This window comes from Peromyscus maniculatus, chromosome 14 (assembly GCF_049852395.1).
Source record: "Peromyscus maniculatus bairdii isolate BWxNUB_F1_BW_parent chromosome 14, HU_Pman_BW_mat_3.1, whole genome shotgun sequence".
Lineage (NCBI taxonomy): Eukaryota > Metazoa > Chordata > Mammalia > Rodentia > Cricetidae > Peromyscus > Peromyscus maniculatus.
The window spans coordinates 3443981-3460870 of NC_134865.1; positions in this window are offsets into that span (position 1 = coordinate 3443981).

Genomic DNA, 16890 nt, shown 5'->3' on the forward strand with positions numbered 1-16890 from the left:
TAGTTACGTCTTTCTAACAACTAGTTTTAATGTTTATGAGCATATTTTACCTACATTACCTTTTCAGGATGTTGAGAAAGATGCATCACAAGCACAGGCTGGAGGCTGGGGGCTAGATGGTTTTGAGGAAGAGGTCTTGGTGGACTCTTTCATAGAGCAAAGGGAAGCAAAGCCTTCTGGGAAATGAGCTAAGTTTTAATCTAGTCTTTAAGATTAGAAGTCAAAAACAAAAATATTAAGGAAAGGAAAACCTAATTGATCTTTGAAGTATTGTTATGTGGAATTGAGTGGGACTTGTGAGGCCTTTCTTCCAGAAAACAAGGACTTGGTTGTCAGGCCTATATTAGGCCTAAACCTTGATGCCATGTAGTTGTACTTAAATCATTTCAATGGAAATTGTCTCAGTGATTGGAACTTCTAGTGCAGTTTGGAGTTCTTCCATTTGAAAAATGTGATATTTGCATGGGATTATTTGAATCTTGTTTTCTAGTCCCTCCCCATCAACACCCTCATAGTCTGAAGGTAGATTTTTCTCTTGATAAAGGAACAAAAAAGTTGAACATCTTGTTTGTAAATAGGTATCTAGTAACTAGTGGCAAACTTGAAATGGTAGAATTCTTTAAAGCCTAATTCTAGGTAGCCTTAAGAAAATGTATCTTAATTATTTTTGAACCTGTATTCACCTTGTTTTTTTCAAATACCTTAAGTTATATTTTCTTTTTCAGAGCTGCTTCTTATTTGGGGCTACTTATTTTTTTAATTGAGGTGTAATTCATAAAAGGGTATATTGTTGTGATGAGACTTTTTACAACTGTGGCTGGATGTCTTTCTTTAGTCTTCCAAGAAGGGTCATTTTACTTTTTTAGAGTTACTTTTTAAAGTCATGAGGTCAACAACTTGGACTACTATGCATGTAAGTGCTAATGCAAATTAAAGCCCAAGTTGACCTCCAGCAGCAGTTCATTCTATGTTGACAGTGAGAGAACACTTTGCCTGTTAGGATACTGTTACTCTTGGACTGAAATGCTGGAGAAACCCCTCTCCCTATTTTGTTTTTTGCAAAAATCAAGGTATATTCTAGGGTTTCCTGGTTGACCTCAACAGATAAACTGAGATGATAGTCTTAGTTCAGAAATGATCTGAATGTAGATTTACAGTCCACGCGTACAGCTGGCTAAGTGAGATCGTTTTCACAGTTTTGCATGTATCCCATCGGCTCCCCATTAGTCACTGAACTCTTAAAACTGGTATTGTAACATTATCACAATGTTTTGTGCCAACTTTATAAACTTTACAGTGCAATATGTGTTCCTTTTCTGAGGCAAACCAAAGGTATATTTCTCAAGGTTCTGCTGCTATCAGCAGCGTTGATGGAGGATTTTTTATACATTTGTAATAGATAGAAATAAACCAGAAAAAAAAGTGGTGGAGGAAAAGGTGAACACTGCAAGAATACTCAAAAGGGCTGAGAGTTGCAAACGCCAAGAATGGCTTTGCATAGTAAATGGAATAGAACAGCTCTGAACTATAGCTTACTTTTCCTGGTTTGGTCTGACAGAATGATTGAATGCTTTTGTACAAAAATCAGAGCCTTAAAAACAAGGATTTGGTGAGATTGTAAAATGGTGTGCCACTTTGGCAAAACAGTTTGGTGGTTGGTCAAAATGCAAAACATTGTTACTCTGTTACTCGACAATTCTACCCTTAGGAATATATCTTCAAACTACTGAAAATGTGCACCTATGAAACATGTACATGAAGGTTTACAGCAGTGTGTTGCTAATAGTAAAAAAGTTAAAACAACTCAAATAGCTATCAAATACTGGAGAGAAATAAAATGTGGCTTATTCATACAATAGAATATTATTAAGACATAAAAATGAATGAGAAACTGACAGATTAAATGACTTTGGTGAACCTTCATAATTTCATTTGTAGATCTTTCCATTTCTAATTTATAAATACATTTGGGGTTATAAATTATAAATGTACTGTCTCCTGTCAACATTGTATACTTCTATTTGATGATTTCTGTGTCAAACATTATATGGAAATGTTTCCAAGTATTTTCTGTATTAACTGTGAATGAATAGAACAAAATAAATTGCCTGTGATGGAAAAAAAAAAGAAAGTAGATTCAATCACATTTGATTATAATACATATTTGACATACTCGAAAAATAAAGATCTTTAACAGTGATACAACATTGTCTAATATATAATCAACATCAAACATCTCAGGTTCTGTTTAATACATACTTTTATGTCTCTGTTTTGCATACAGGATTGAATCAGTATTCATGTGTGGCATTTCATTTTACTACCTTGTACTTAAATTTTTATTTGGAAATTTGGCTTAATTATTTTGACATCTAATGTGATGATCATTCTGATTTGAAAGTAGCCCACTTTAATTATTTTGTAGAACACTTAAAATCTTATTCAACTAATTCTCAATAATTAGTGTCTAGTTAAATCTTTGGACAAGAATGCAGTGTAGGCAGTTTCTTGGATTGAGTACTTATGTTCAGTTCCACCTGGACTCACACAATCACAAAATAGCAAGGTCACTTGGTTTAATAGTGTGTAGCAAAATATTAAGGCATGTTTTGGTTTGCAAATAATAACTAAAGAATATGACAATGCAACACTACTTGGCTTCTAAAGCACTTTATTTCATGGGTTAAAAACAATAGATTATGTATTTCATATTGTCAAATTTTGTAATGATGTTCTAATTTTCTCATTCAGTTCTCTATTCTTGTTTTTGAATATTGCTATGGATGATTTCACTGCTTTCTTAAGTATTAAATTCCACTCCCATAATCTTTTCTTTGTGATTTCCTGGTTGCACACATTTGGTAGGAAGAAGTCCATTAAGACAGTTACTTTCAACTTGAACATATTCCAGTAACGTCTGAGCAAACACTGTATCTGGAATTTTCCCTTTATTGAGCTTCCTGAGACTCTCTATCTTCTACGCAAGAAGAGACTCCACTTAGCTTGATGAGTAGAATGGAAGAGTTTGTTCAGAATGCTACCACATTAGCTCCTATTTACCCTGATTGTTTTCCTATACAGTTCATTTTTATGTTTTGTAGTGCAAAGGCTTTTGGTTTTTCCTAATTTCCTATAATGTTTTTGGTTCCCATTTTCTCAGTTTCGTCCCCACAATGTATCTGGATACATTTAAAAAACATTCTTTGATCCCTACCTGTTACTTAGTTTTGCTATCTTAGTTTTTAAGATATTCAGCTTTCACATGGTTTTTTTCTTCTCGTGTTAGTGTTATTACTATATCTCTAACTACATATCTATTCCCCATTAGTTGTTCTTTACTTAAGTTTCCCCAGTGCTCCCCTGTGGTAGTAATCTAATTGTACTGAAATATTATTTTGATTGTATGTTAATAAATAAAGTTGTCCGGGGGTCAGAGCTATTAGAGCCATAGCAAGAATGTGGCGGTGGTGGCACACGCCTTTAATCCCATAGATATCTGTGTGTTCAGGGATATAGCCAGCATTGGAGACATATGCCTTTAAGACCTAGGGGGCTGTACATTCAGACAGTGACGAGGCAGTCATGTGTTTGGGTTTACAACCAATGAGAAGACAGAACAACATACTATAAAAAAAAGAACAGACAGGAAGTAGGTCTCTTTCACGAAGCTGGGACAGCAGGAGGAAGGGTGAGATTTTAGCTCTGAGCTCTGACCTCTCGGCTTTCTCTTTTACATTGTTTCTGTGTTTCTTATTTAATAAGACGGTTGGTTACATCAACATCTGGCGCCCAATGTGACAAGAATCCATTAAAAACCGCTTGGCTTGGCGGCAGGTCCGCTTTCCCGCAAGGGCGGCAGACCGGGCGGTTGGTGTCCTAGTCCGAGTGCCAGCTTCCTAGTCCGAGCTGCGGCCCCCTAGTCCTTGGCCTCAGGCCGGACTAACTGAGCTGCTTGCTTAAAGCCTGCTTGCTTAAAGCCGGTGCTACAAACAACTCAGACCTGCCCTGCTGAACAGGGCCCTGCCTGTAAAGCCAACGCACGTGGTCGGAGCTTAAGGAAGTCAGACCCAAGCCTTGACTCGGCACAAGAGGGAACACATGGCTGCATTTAAACTTTAGCCAGCTACGCTTTCTTGTTCTCTCTCTCTCTCTCTCTCTCTCTCTCTCTCTCTCTCTTTCTCTTTCTCTTTGGATTTACACCTGGGACACTAGGTGGCTGTTTTGAAAATCCTCTCGGATTTCTACTGTTCTACGCAGATTTGGTAAGTCATAATATATCAGATATTTTAAAGGAAACTATCTAAAAGAGAATTTTTTCCACATTAAAAAAAAATGGGTTTTATGTGTACATTGGAAGAAAATTGGTTTTTGTTCGAAATTTTAGGCAGTCTGGCAATGGAACAACTATATAATATTAGTATTGGTGGAATTATGCACCTTATCACTATGCTAATCCACATTTTAATATTTAAAAAGATAGTCAATTTAAGTGCCAGGATAACAGCTTTAGAAGAACTTGTTAAACCTGTAAAAATTCAGACAGAAGAAATTAACAGTGAAGTTGTTTCAAGTCGGGATCATAAGGTTGCAGAAAGAAAGCCTGTTTTCACACAGTCACCCTTAATTTATCCTGTAACCATATAGCAGATGCCTGATCAAATGGCTACACAAAATAATTGGGCTCCAATTGAAATGTTGGATTTAAAAAGGTTTAAGGAGGCAATAGTATCTTATGGCATGCATTCCCCATATGTAAAGCAAATGTTAAACTCTTGGTCAACATATAATAGGATAGTACCACAGGACTGGCGGGACCTTGCACAAGGTGTTCTGGAACCCAGCCAGAGACTTCAATTTCTGACTTGGTTTAAGGAGGAGGCTAAAAACATAGAAAAACAATGGAGGGATAAAGGAACACAAGTTTGCCAGAATCAGCTTATGGGCGAAGGCCAATATGCTTCAGCACAAACACAATGTTTATATGATGTCCAAACCCTAATTTTATGTCGAACGGCAGCCTTGAATGCATGGGACAGAGTTGAGGAACCAGGAAAAAAATCTGAGTCATTTACAAAGGTGATGCAAGGCCCAAAAGAGTCTTTTACAGATTTTTTACAAAGACTGGCTTCAGCAGTAAAGAGAATGGTCTCGGATTCAGAAGCTAGTAAGGCAATAATTGAATCTTTGGCCTTTGAGAATGCGAATGCAGCATGCAAAAGAATAATCAGGCCATTAAGGGCAAGATCTGCACCTATGGAATATTGGATTAGAGAAACAATTAATGTTGAAGCTGATGAGCATGATGATACATGGGTAGGAGAAGTAATTTCAAAAGGTTTGAGGAGTGTTAGATGTTTTAGATGTGGAAAGCAAGGACATTTGAAAAGGGACTGTAGACAGGTCATTCCCAGAAACAATGTTTCTTCAAGGAACAATGGCAACAGAATGCCCCTTCCTTCTGGAGTATGCAGAAGGTGTGGTAAGGGAAAACACTGGACCAACGAATGTAGATCAACAAAGGACAGACAGGGTAATCCTTTGCCTCAGTCTTCGGGAAACTCCCAGAGGGGCCTCAGGCAGGCCCCCAGTGCAAATCCAGTTCAAACCTTTCCTGCAGCCATAGAGGAAATGCCTGCTCTGGAGAGCGATTAAATAACCAAATGCCTATTGGAATAAATCATGCTGGTCAGGATGATGAAACAGAGAGAATAGAAAATTCAGGAGAAAACATAAAGAAAATTTTTTGGCAAACTTCTATTAATGAACAAAGACCAAAATTAACGATAAAAATAAATGGTGTTTTGTTGTCTGGTCTGGTAGACACAGGTGCGGACATTACCATAATTGCACCAGAATTTTGGCATCCAACTTGGCCTCTTCAGGAGGTAAACGTTCAACTGTTAGGAATTGGGACATTATCTCAGGTGAAACAGAGTGCAAGATGGCTCGAATGTATAGGTCCAGAAGGACAGAGAGGAAAATTAAAACCATATGTGGCTAACATAACTATGAACCTGTGGGGTCGAGACTTGTTGCAACAATGGAATACTCAGATTAACATACCTCCAATCTCAGAAACAAATCATAAACTAGCACATGTTACTGAGAGAAATATTAGAAGATATTGTTCTAATGAGTGGTCACCAGCCATCCATATTATACAAGAACAGGGCACAATAACTGATGATCTTCCAAAGACACCAACAGCTCTACCTTTAAAATGGTTAACAGACAAGCCTGTATGGGTCCAACAATGGCCTTTAACAACAGAGAAACTCCAGGCTTTAGAAGAGCTGGTAGAAGAACAGTTAAATGCTCAGCATATTGAAGAATCAACCAGCCCTTGGAATTCTCCTGTATTTGTTATTAAAAAGAAATCTGGTAAATGGAGAATGGTAACAGACCTTAGAGCAATTAACAAAATAATTCAGCCAATGGGCTCTCTACAATCTGGGATGCCTTTGCCTACTCTGTTACCAAAAGGATGGCCTCTCATAGTTATTGATTTAAAAGACTGTTTCTTTTCAATACCCTTACAAGAAAAAGACAAAGAAAGATTTGCTTTTACAGTGCCTACTTATAATAATTCTCAACCGGTTAAAAGATTTCAATGGAGGGTCCTCCCACAGGGAATGTTGAATAGCCCAACTCTGTGCCAATATTTTGTACAACAGCCATTGGAAGTGATACGTAAAAAATTTCCTAAATCTATAATTTATCATTATATGGACGATATTTTACTAGCTGACTCAAATACAGATACTTTAGAAAGAATGTTTGAAGAAGTAAAGAAAATTTTGCCTTGCTGGGGATTACAAATTGCTCCTGAAAAGATACAAAGAGGAGATTCTATTAATTATTTAGGATATAAAATAGAGCTACAAAAAATTAGACCCCAAAAGGTGCAAATTCAGAGAGATAGACTACAGACTCATAATGACTTTCAAAGATTATTTGGAGATATTTCTCATCTATGAACTATTGTTGGGGTAAAAAATGATGAACTGACTAATTTGTTCAAAACCTTAGAAGGTGACAAGGACTTAAATAGTCCAAGAGAATTATCACCTGAAGCTGAGAAAGAATTAGCCTTGGTAGAAAAGAAAGTGCATGAAGGACACGTGAATCATATTGATCCAAAGCTGGATTGCATTTTGGTTATCTTACCTTCTAGGCGTTCTCCTACTGGAATATTAATGCAGAGGGAAGATATTATATTGGAATGGATATTTTTACCAAATAAACCAAATAAAAAATTAAAAACTTATGTGGAAAAATTCTCTGACTTGATTTACAAAGGAAAATTGAGACTTCGTCAATTAGCAGGCATAGACCCAGCAGAAATTGTCGTACCATTAACTAAGGAGGACATTGAAAAATTATGGACAGAAAGTGAACCTTGGCAAAGAGCTTGCAGTAATTTTTTGGGAGAAATTAACAGCAAATATCCCAAAAGCAATAGAATTGATCTTATAAAGAGAACTGAATGGATCTTGCCTCAAATTGTACGGCAAAAACCCATATCTAGAGTTCGTACATTTTATACAGATGCCAACAAAGAAGGAAAGGCAGGATACAAATCAGAAAATTTAAGTAAAGTGGTTCAAAGTCCGTATAATTCAGTTCAAAAATCAGAATTGTATGCTATTCTGTTGGTATTAATGGATTTTTCAGAACCTCTCAACATAGTAACTGACTCTCAGTATGCTGAAAGAGTGGTATTACATATTGAGACTGCAGAATTTATCCCTGATGCTTCAGAATTAACTTCACTATTTATTCAATTACAAGATACAATCAGGAAAAGGAATCATCCTTTATATATAACTCACATTCGTTCCCATACTGGTCTGCCAGGCCCTCTAGCACAAGGCAATGATGAGATTGATAAATTATTGATAGGAAATGTGCTGGAAGCCTCAGAATTTCATAAAAAACATCACGTCAATAGTAAAGGTTTAAAAAAGGATTTTTCCATAACCTGGCAACAAGCCAAAGAAATAGTAAAGAAATGTCCTACTTGTTCCTTCTACAATCAAACGCCATTACCAGCAGGATGTAACCCAAAGGGTACTCAGAGAAATGAAATCTGGCAGATGGACGTGTTTCACTTTGCAGAATTTGGAAAACTGAAATATGTACACCACACCATTGATACATTTTCAGGATTTCAATGGGCAACTGCTTTGAGTTCTGAAAAGGCTGATTCTGCAATCACTCATTTGCTAGAAGTTATGGCCATCATGGGTATACCTGCACAAATCAAAACTGACAATGCTCCATCATATGTCTCTGTTAAAATGAAACAGTTTTTTGCTTATTACAATATAAAGCATATTACAGGCATACCACATAATCCTACAGGTCAAGCAGTTATAGAAAGATCAAACAGAACTCTAAAGGATATGCTAAATAAACAGAAATGGGTAACAAAAACCCCCAGAAATAGACTGCATAATGCTCTTCTAACTTTGAATTTTCTGAATGCCAATGAGAAAGGAACAACAGCTGCAGAGAGACATTGGATAATAGAAAAAACTACAGAATTAAATCAGCCTATATACTTTAAGGATGTGCTGACCTCAGAATGGAAACCAGGGTATGTATTACATTGGGGACGAGGTTTTGCTTTTGTCTCTACAGGAGAAGATAAGCTGTGGGTACCATCAAAATTGATAAAGGTTCGATTTGAACAAGAGAGACCTCTTAATTGAGGAGGTGATAGTTCATCAACCAGCATGAACATCCAATTTAAACTAACTTGTACCAGTAACACATGCCTTTTCATTTAATCAGATAATAACTTGCCAAAAAGGAACATCCCCAAAATTAGTCTTGGGGAAAGGTTTTTGTTTTTGTCTTTTAGGAGAATGAAGGTTAAGGAATCTGAAGAACACTGGACAAATGAGACAACTGAAGAAAAGGGACAAATCATCTATCCCAAGAAACCGAGTGAAACGGTGTATGGGTATATATTATCTAAAAAATTTTATGTCTTCCTAAATGTTTGTTTCTGCTTTTCTCTAAAGATTTAACACTATTGGTTTTCTAACAGTCCCAGTTCAATTAAAATTTAAAGCTGACTTTGGAGTTGGAGAATGGCTCTCTCCTTCTTTAAAATCAAGCATGTTGTTAAAAGGAAAATGCAAACTCCCTGTATCATGCCAGAATAAGAGCCATCTTCTGCTATGGTACAGGACAAAAGCAAAATTAATTAAGGGACTATTCTATTACTAATCTCAACTCTTTGATTCTATTCTGATTCTTTAAACTTTTCTCAAAGTATAAATTTTTTATCAAAATTTACAAGATTAATATATATATATATATATATATATATATATATATATATATATATATACATTTTAAACTTTGTTAAGATATGAATGGTCACATAGAGTACTAACTAATTCTAGAAAAAAGGCTAGCTGCATATATATGTTTTTGTGTTCGAGTCTCTTATCAGTTTTCTGCAGGAAATCACGGCCAGGCCTAACATCAACTGAAGTCTCCAGAAAGAAGATGGGGCCCCACAACAACAACAATTCCACGTGGACAATAATAATATCATTAAGCTTACAAACATCATCCACAGATCAGCTTTGAACTACAAGGTGCTCAGAGCAAATTTGAGATGACTAGCTGAGATGATCCAGTCTCAAAGACTACTTGAATAAGGACTTGAGATAAACCCTGAACTTTGGCATTATACACAGACTGGATAATGAAGGATATAGTTACCTCTCCTAGAATTTGACAATTAACCTAAAATTTTTCTTTCAGGATAAAGAAAACTTCGCCCATACCCAGCAGGAAGCAATTTTAAGAATACGATGCCCACATTCCCAAAGAGGTGGTGTGGGGCGGGTGGTTTTTTGGTCCTTTTAATGGGTTTTGGGTCTGGGATAATTTTCAGTATTTAGGGGGGTTGGTTACAAGTTATTGTCAAGGGATAAGAAAAAGGCTAAGCAAAGGAGATTAGATTTAAGGTTCTTGTTTAAAAAAAAAAAGAAAAAGAAAAGAAAAGAAAAAGACAATTACTAGTTTTAAATACTTTACATTGGATTGAATTGTTTTATATTGTATACAAATTTGAAACTGATATTGTTAGAAAATGCTATATGTATATTTCTAATTGCATTTATACCATTCATTTAACAATGTAATACAAATTTCTGATCCTTGAATGTTATTATTACCAACTATTAGGATATAAAGAAATGAAAGTTATTAGTTAGACATTACAATAGAACTTGTAGTCATATTAGATATGTTTTAAAAATTGAGCAGAGATGTTTTAGACAGGTCATCTTCAAACCCTTCAGAGATCTACAGAATATGGCATTTAAAATGTTTTAATAACTTAGAAAATTTTTCTTTTTTGAGACATGTCGGCTCCTGGCAGTACTAATCTACTTCAGAGAAAATATGGGCATTGAAGAAACTGCATATGGAGTCAACTTTCATTTTGGCAAAAGTTAGCCACTGGACAACAAAGTATCCTCAAATCAACAGGACAAAATGGACAGACAGATCACGAAACAAGGGACTACTGATTCTTGCCAAAACAAGTGTGGTTATGGCTTTATCAAAAGGCATCTTCTGAGACCAGGACAATATGGCCCCATCCCTGAAGTGGCCTTCGCATCTGGAAAAGGTACGGTGCCCTTTTCTTCAAAGGCAGCTTAACAGGCAGAGGGCCGATGGATTCTGTTGTACAATGGAACAGCAGCTGAAAGCTCATGCTTCTCAAAAGTAGACTGGCATTTAATAGAGGGATGTGGAGAAGAAGGGGATGCTGAGATGAAGCCATATATACACAGCCAAGAAGAATGGACAGCTGAATTTAAAAACTGTCAACAATTTCCAGAATTTAAAATCCTGAATCATGACAGGACACTAGTGGAATTCAGGTGTTTCTGGTACGTGGACTGCTCTCACCCAATGTGAGGTTGAACTGTTGACCTTGTGTACATCCTACTTCACAAATGAGTCTGTCAGATACACTAAGCCTATAGGCTGAAGATGATGCCCCAACACTACGGAGAAACCTCAGGTGACTGCCCAGGCAGCTGGCTGTTTCTGTCAACTCACAAATTTTTTGGAAGTTGCTTGCATGCACTTCCTGTTTTTTATTTTTGTTAGCTAATTATTCCCTTCTTGGGTCTCTGAGGGAGTTGAAGATTAGTTAGTTATGGTTGAAGATTAGCTAGTTATAGTTGAAAATTAATTAGGATAGAAAATACATTAGATACATATTGGAATTACCAAAATAGGATAGATAATGGAATTATTTTCTCTGATTTGTCAAATACCTGTTTAGGTATTTATTACTTGTATATATTGTATATAGTTATTGTACTTCTGTATATAGTTTTTCTTTTGTTAGTTATAACCTTTTGCTTTTTTTCTTTTTATTAAAATAGAAAAGGGGAAATGTGGTGGTAATCTAATTGTACTGAAATATTATTTTGATTGTATGTTAATAAATAAAGTTGTCCAGGGGTCAGAGCTATTAGAGCCATAGCAAGAGTGTGGCGGTGGTGGCACACGCCTTTAATCCCATAGATATCTGTGTGTTCAGGGATATAGCCAGCATTGGAGACATATGCCTTTAAGACCTAGGGGGCTGTACATTCAGACAGTGACGAGGCAGTCATGTGTTTGGGTTTACAACCAATGAGAAGGCAGAACAACATACTATAAAAAAAAGAACAGACAGGAAGTAGGTCTCTTTCGCGAAGCTGGGACAGCAGGAGGAAGGGTGAGATTTTAGCTCTGAGCTCTGACCTCTCGGCTTTCTCTTTTACATTGTTTCTGTGTTTCTTATTTAATAAGACGATTGGTTACATCAACACTCCCCTGGTTGGGTTCACTTCATCTGCAAAGTTTTGTCAAGAAGGATTTAAGTTTGTAGCATTATCTGCATTTTTGTATTGAATTATTTTCTTCACACAATATCCATCTTCACATACAGTAAGTTACTTTTTAGTGTAGTTCCATCCAGAGTGAATGATTCTTTGCAGACACAGCCTCACTTTACACTTAGAAGTTGGCCCCACAATGCAGGCCAACGTAACTTTTTTCTCTCATAGACTTTTTGGATGATTCAGTCTACATGAAAGTGCAGACCAGAAGGTAAAAACATCCAACACCTCCTCCAGGTAAAGCTTGACCAAAGGGAAATGGAGTAGTGTATAAATATTTCAGCTTTCCTACCTGCCGGCAAATACGGCAGGGAAAGATTCTGAACACCCCTCAGGAAGGTTACTTCACTGTGCTCAGAGTGGCACTGAATAATATACCACAAAGCTTTAAACTCATCTCTGGTTATTCTTACTACTTTTCTTCAGTACCCAAATAATTTAACTTTGTGTGCCTCAGGTTCCAAATTTTAGCAAACCTCGACATGAGTCAGAACAAAAATTTGTTATAAAGGAGACATTGCAATATATTTCAAGAAAGCTATCACTTTTCATTTGTGTGGTAATAATAAATATTATCATGCATATGGTAGTTATAATGTTTCATTTAGTATAAAAGAATGAGGAGGCTAAGTGTGATGACAATGCTAGATTTGGCTTTTAAAAATGACATGAAAGGATATGCAAACATAACTGTGCTCACGAGACAGTCTTAGATTACAGTTCTTTAAAAAAAAAATCAAAAAGGAATGCCCTCATATAGCAGTATATGTGGGAGGCAGCAAAGTGGCTGCATTTTAGAGCAGTGTTCATAGTGGCACTGGGTTTTTCATTAGCTCAATTAGAGTTTCAGAATCCTGGATTAGAGTTGGAGTTATTTAAACTCTCTCTATGTCAGAGACAAAATAGGTGTGATTACTATTATAGAGAGCAAAGTTGAATTGGAAAGTAGGAATCAATTCTAAAGCACAGTAGGATACAGACTGATAATAAAAACTTGATGACTTCTTTGAATAAGGAAAAAAGAAGACCCAAGAACAACTTAATGACAGTTTCATCTATTTCCCAACTCTGTACTAGTCATGAGTCAGAAATTATCAATAGAAATGGTAACTGTACTGAAAAGGAATCATGTAATGCCAGCAGAGCTAAGTACCATCCCAAATATTACTCAGTGTTAATCTGTCTGTATTTATAAAATAAAAATGACAGCATATCTTGGGGATGAATAAGTATCTAGATTTTTTGAAGATCATGATATCATGACCTCAAGTGAATCAATATACATGATGTAGAGTAGCAAAATACATTGTCTTCAAGAACTCAAAAATCCAATGAATTTATCATTACAACTTTGGATTATTAAACCATGGAGAAACAAACATCAAAAGACATTGAAGTTAGTACAACATGATTTTGCCTCCCACACCTATAGAAATAGTACTGAGGGACCATTTTTTTCATACAATTGAAGCTATACTACCCGTAGAATATTATTGATGAGAGTAGAGTCATATTTAAAACCAAGAATATTGAATGTTGACTCCTAAAACATCTTATTAATTCTTCCTTAATGACCTCTGAAGAGACACTTTATAGTGGATTATAGTGGAAAAGCATGATATTAACAGCATGATTGCTCCATTAATAAATGGTATGCTGGTATTTTCATGTCCCAATTGTTGGGACATAATGTCACCCACTTCTAACACACAACCTGGCCACTTCAAGTACTATACAGGGCTTGTAGAGCCCCTGAAACAAAGATTAGGCCTCATCTATTTAGAGCCTTAGGAGAGGTAAAAGAGCACATTATTGTATTTGACATCTTCTGCCTAGGTGAGACAAACCAGACATCTCATCAAAATGAAAGAAAATATGGAATACAAAGGTACCTCATGAACCTATTTGTTTGTTGCTCTGATTAAAAATAGATTTAAGCCAGGCAGTGGTAGCTCTCTCCTTTAATCCCAGCACTCTGGATGCAGAGCCAGGTGGATCTCTGTGAGTTCAAGGCCAGCCTGGTCTACAGAGCGAGATCCAGGACAGGCACCAAAACTACACAGAGAGACCCTGTCACAAAATAGTTTTATATGTAGATCTTCTCCTACAGCCTCTCTCACTGCCCCATCCCTTTGAAGTCAGTAGCTTCGGAAGGCAATCCCTGGGAACCCATTGGCCACACCTGCCAGGGAACCAGAAATCTCCAGGCCTTCACTCTCCCTCCTCTTGTCACAATCCAATCCTCCAGCCTCATTCCAAGTTCTATAGCAGACCACCTGCTACGTTATCCTCTTTTCCCCTAGCTCCAGAGGGTCATACAGATCCTCACTACAGCCTTCTAAAACAATCTATCCATTTGTCAGAGGCTCCAACTCCCATATGCCTTCCCCAGGTACCCCCTATCCTTGACAGCTGAAAGTAGAGAGATCAGGGAAGCAGGTAGACAATCTTCACATTTTCATATTCCCTCTTCTTCTCCAAACCCAATCCTCTAGTCTCATCCCCAACACTGTAACAGACTTCTTACTGGCTGTAGCCTCTCCTCCCTTTCTGGCTTATCTCAGGGACTCAGCAGATCTTGGTGGTATATGTTTTTTTTTTCATCCCTCCTTTTGATAAGCAACTGCACCACCTCTTCTAGTAGATCTCCATACTTAAGTGTCATTTCTGAATACCAATAAACACATTTTACCTAGACCTCCCAATGGCCGCAACTGGTAGGATCTCAGAAGAATTCTCTAGCAGGAAACCCACAGCCACCACAATCTACTAAAAACATAAAAGACAATAGAAACCAAAGGAAAGAACTCCCAAACAACAAATATAACACCAGATACCAACACCTGGAATTACAATCACCCTGAATCTATATGACTAGACCATAACATATAAACATAATCAGTAACAGCCAAAACAATGTATCTTCACTGAAGCCCCCAAACTGTACTACAGTGGATCCTGAAAATGCAATGTAGCTGGATCAAAAGACTTCAAAATAGTCCTTCTGACTAGTTAGAGGACCTTAAAGATGAAATAAATAGTCATCCAAGAAATCTATGAAAACACTAAAAACTGCCCAGCAGTGGTGGTACATGGCTTTAATCACAGCACTCAGGAGACAGAGATGCAGAGTAAGTTCCATTATGCCAAAGCTACACAGAGAAACCCTGTCTTGAGAAACCAAACCAAACATATAAAAACAGTGCAATGAGATGAGGAAAACAGATTAAAGCTTGTGAGTGGAAATACAATCAACAATGAAAATTTAGTACTGAGGGAAAACTGAAAATGAAAAAAAATTAGAAACTCAGAAAGAAGAATCCCCAACAGAACATAAGAGATGAAAGAGAGAATCTCAATCATTGAAGACAATATGAATGTAATGGACACCTAAGAAAATTAAAAAACAAAAACAGACAAACAGAAACAATCATAAAACACCTGGCAAATCATAGACACAATGAAAATAATGTATCTATGGATAGTAGGAGTTGAAGAAGGAGAAGCAGCCCAGGTCAAAGGCAAAGAAAATATGTTTAACAAAATTATAGAAGAAAAATTCCCCAACCTAAAGGCGATTTCTCAGGAGGCAAGAGAAACATACAGAATACCAAATAGATCAGAACAGAAAAAAATAGTTCCCCAGGCCACATAATAATCAAAACACTAAGTGTACATAACAAAGATATTAAAAGTTGCAGGGGAAAGATTAAATAACATATATAAGCAGACCTATTAGAATGACTCCTGACTTTCTGTGGAGATTCTAATTGTCCAAAGGGCCTGGAAATATAGTCCACAAATGCTAAGAGTTCACAGATGGCATTCCAGACTACTATACCCACCCAAACTTTCAATTACAATAGGTAAAGACATTCCAAGATAAAAACAAATTTAAACAGTATTTATCTGCAAATCAAGCCATACATAAGGCTCTAGAAGAAACGATTTAATCTAAAGAGGGTAATCACACTTAAGAAAATGCAAGGAATAAGTAATATCAGAGCTGCAAATCAAAAGGAGTGAGAAATTCACACACAACAATAAAATAATGAGAATGAACAATCACTGCTAATTGATAACTCTGAACATCACTGCTCTCAATTTTCTAATAAAAATGACATAAAGTAAGAGAAAGGAAAGAGATGAAAGGCAGGACTTAACAGACAGAGGAACTGGAGGGGTGGGAGGAGGGAAGAGGGGGATCTTTGATTGGTATGTAAAATGAATAAAAAATTTTCTTAATAAAAATAAATAAATAAGCTATACTCTACCTGTGTTGCCTCGTTTTATGTTATCTTGACACAATCTAGAGTTTTCAGAGAGGAGGGTGCCTCGACTGAGAAAATTCCTCTATAAGATCCAGCTGTAAAGTATTATCTTGATTAATGATTGATGCAGGAGGGCCCATCCAATTGCAGTTGGTGCTATCCCTGGGTTGGTGGTCCTGTGTTCTATAAGAAAGCAGGCTGAGTAAGCCATGTAGAGCAGGTTAGTAGACAGCACCCCTCCATGGCCTCTGCCTCAGCTTCTGCCTCCAGGTTCCTGCCCTGCTTAAGTTCCTATCCTTTCCTCCTTCGGTGGTGATCAGCTATGTGGAAGTGTAAGCTGAATAAACCCTTCCCCAACTTGTTTTTAGTCATGGTGTTTCATTACAGCAATAGAAACCCTAACTAACATGCCACCAAATTGGAAAATCTAGAATAACTTGATAATTTTCTTGATATATACCACCTACAAATAAAGATTATATAAGCCATTTAAATAGGCCTATAACATCTAGTGAAATAGAAACAATAAGTAAAAGTCTCCCAACCCAAACAAGCCCAGGTCCAGATGGTTTGAGACCAATGTCATACCAGAATTTCAAAGAAAAGTTAATCTCAATACTTCTCAAATGGTATCAAAATAAAAAAAAATAAGAAGCATTGCCTGATTAATTTTATGACACGGTACACTGACA